General features: G+C 44.1%; 1 pseudogene; it reads left to right on the forward strand.

Annotated features, from left to right (window-relative positions):
• The first annotated feature begins 1,742 nt into the window (after positions 1–1,742).
• Positions 1,743–1,860, forward strand: LOC126249841 (5S ribosomal RNA; annotated as a pseudogene).
• The last annotated feature ends 646 nt before the right edge of the window (positions 1,861–2,506 follow it).

The raw sequence follows: 2,506 nt of genomic DNA on the forward strand, positions 1-2,506 counted from the left end.
CGTATTTTGCATCTTTGCATGTATTTGCTTCGTATTGTGACCGATAGTAAATATTTTCAAATAAAAAACAAATACGTACGAAATAATTGTGACTAATACGGGCCTCGTGATTTACATTTTTATTTCTGTTACTTAAAATGTATTAACATCTTATAGTATTTTGATACTGTATGTTGTCTACTATTTTGGTATAACAGTTGTCAAATAACTGAATAATATTTGCGCGACATCCTCAGTTACTTTTTGCGCAAAATATCGCTGTATGTATTACTATTGACGGGTAAATGGGCGTGTTTGTGTAAGGACAAACTCGTGACGTTGACCATGTGGTCTACACAACAGGAAAGGTCGCATTGGACAACGCCGCTTCGAAGAACGAACACGATACGAGAACACATCTGTGTCTCAAAAACTATTCGCTTAAATATTATGATATACACATATTTGAAACCGTCTTTTTAAGCCCATCATGTTACACTAATTTTAACACAGGGTTCCGTTTAAAAAAAACCATAGATGGCCTCATATCTCTGTAATAAAAAAGTAGCAGAAACATGAAATTGATGTATTCAAGTAGGCCCTGTCCCTGTAATTCACTGTCCAAACGGCATCTTTGGATCTATTACGGTTGAAGAGATACAAGGGGTGTTGTGACTTAGCTGCCTCACCCTGTAGATGAGGGCAAACGCATGTAGTAACTGAAAATTCTTCTAAAATAACAATTTGCGGTTGCATGCATTGCTTATAAGATGTTCTTGTTCCTAGTCGCTATTGATAACAATTTAGCCAGTGGCCGAGCCGTTCTAGGAGCTTCAGTCTGGAACCGCGCTGCTGCGGTCCCAGGTTCGAATCCTGCCTCGGGCATGGGTGTATCTGATGTCCTTAGTAGGCTTAAGTAGCTCTAAGTCTAGGGGACTGATGTGCTCAGATGTTAAGTCCCATAGTGTTCAGAGCCATTTGAACCATTTTGGACAATGTAGCCATGGCGGAATGGGTTGACACCAACGCTGTCGAGATCAAACAGAATGACACGTACTTCTTCCTCCCATCTCAAGTCATCGCTCCTTTCCCTGGTACGAGTTCACATGGATTGACACCTGTTATAGATGGGCAAATATGTAAGTAGTAGCAACTCATATTTCTTCTACTGTAATTCTCACTTGCATGCATTGCATATGAGTGTTTTTTTTTTTTGTGCACTCGGTAACAACGTCATGATGAATGAGGAGGATTTTGATCTGTATGCAATGCTAAGAGGCAGTACGCCAGTAGACAATGAGATAAGACCCATATCTAATGATACGAACACTGACGAATTTCTATGGAACTAGCTGAAATTATTATAATTGTTGGCACTTGGATATCGCTATTGTTTCCAGATCGTTATACACAAAAATGTTCACCAATGTCGTTCTGTTTCTTCATCTTCTTTGCAGGAGTTTAGGGATCGTCCAGACGTGGTCCTGTAGCAACAACACCACGCCCTGACCCATCGATGATGCTTACACCTTCTCCATCAACACCGACCCCAGCCTTTACGAGCTACGTTCCCTATGCTTGGGGCTGCTGACGACGCGTTCACTGTACCATGGACCTTTGATCGCATGGTCACCTCACACTGACCATCAAACTCACCTCGTCCTAGACATCGTTCCAGTAACCCTACAGCTAGCAGCAGTTCTCTCGACTGCCCTGTTAACGAGCAACACGTTATTTGCATGCAATCTATTAAAATACTCTGTGGCAACGGCCTTGCCGCAGTGGATATACCGGTTCCCGTCAGATCATCGAAGTTCAGCGCTGTCGGTCGTGGCCGGCACTTGGATGGGTGACCATCCGGGCCACCATGTGCTGTTGCCATTTTCCGGGATGCACTCAGCCTCGTGATGGCAACTGAAGAGCTACTCGACCGAATAGTGGCGGCTCCGGTCAAAGAAAACCATCGTAACGACCGGGAGAGCGGTGTGCTGACCACAAGCCTCTTCTATCCGCTTCCTCATCTGAGGATGACACGGCGGTCGGATGGTCCCGATGGGCCACCTGTGGCCTGAAGACGGAGTGCTTTTTTTTTCCTTAAATTACTCCGTGGTTTCAGCACTTTTGGGGAAAAGATCTCAGATGCCCTACTGTAGGTTACTGAAACCCTACCGCTTTCCTAAATATTTTGAAAAGGGAGCTCCTCAAAATCATTACAGATCTGTGCTATCCCTCCAGTAAGTGTAGTGCAGCTCTATTCTGTGATCCCATGTACCGGCTCCCACCCAGAAGATGGTGGGAAGGATTGTTGAAGAGATATTTGGATGGGGAGGGGTATTGGTGTGATATTATGGGTGCCTCAATTGCCGAGAGGTTTAAAACTTTTGTCTCAAGTGTTACATTGGCCCAGTTTTGCAAAATGCAGAAAGCGGGTCTGGTAAAGCACTGAGTCATATACTCCACCTAGACATACATTCGCATGTTCTTACCCATTAAATGTGAGGTCCAGTTTTATTCCTCAGCCAGAGGG

The sequence above is a fragment of the Schistocerca nitens genome, chromosome 3 (assembly GCF_023898315.1).
Source record: "Schistocerca nitens isolate TAMUIC-IGC-003100 chromosome 3, iqSchNite1.1, whole genome shotgun sequence".
In the NCBI taxonomy this organism is placed as follows: Eukaryota; Metazoa; Arthropoda; class Insecta; order Orthoptera; family Acrididae; genus Schistocerca; species Schistocerca nitens.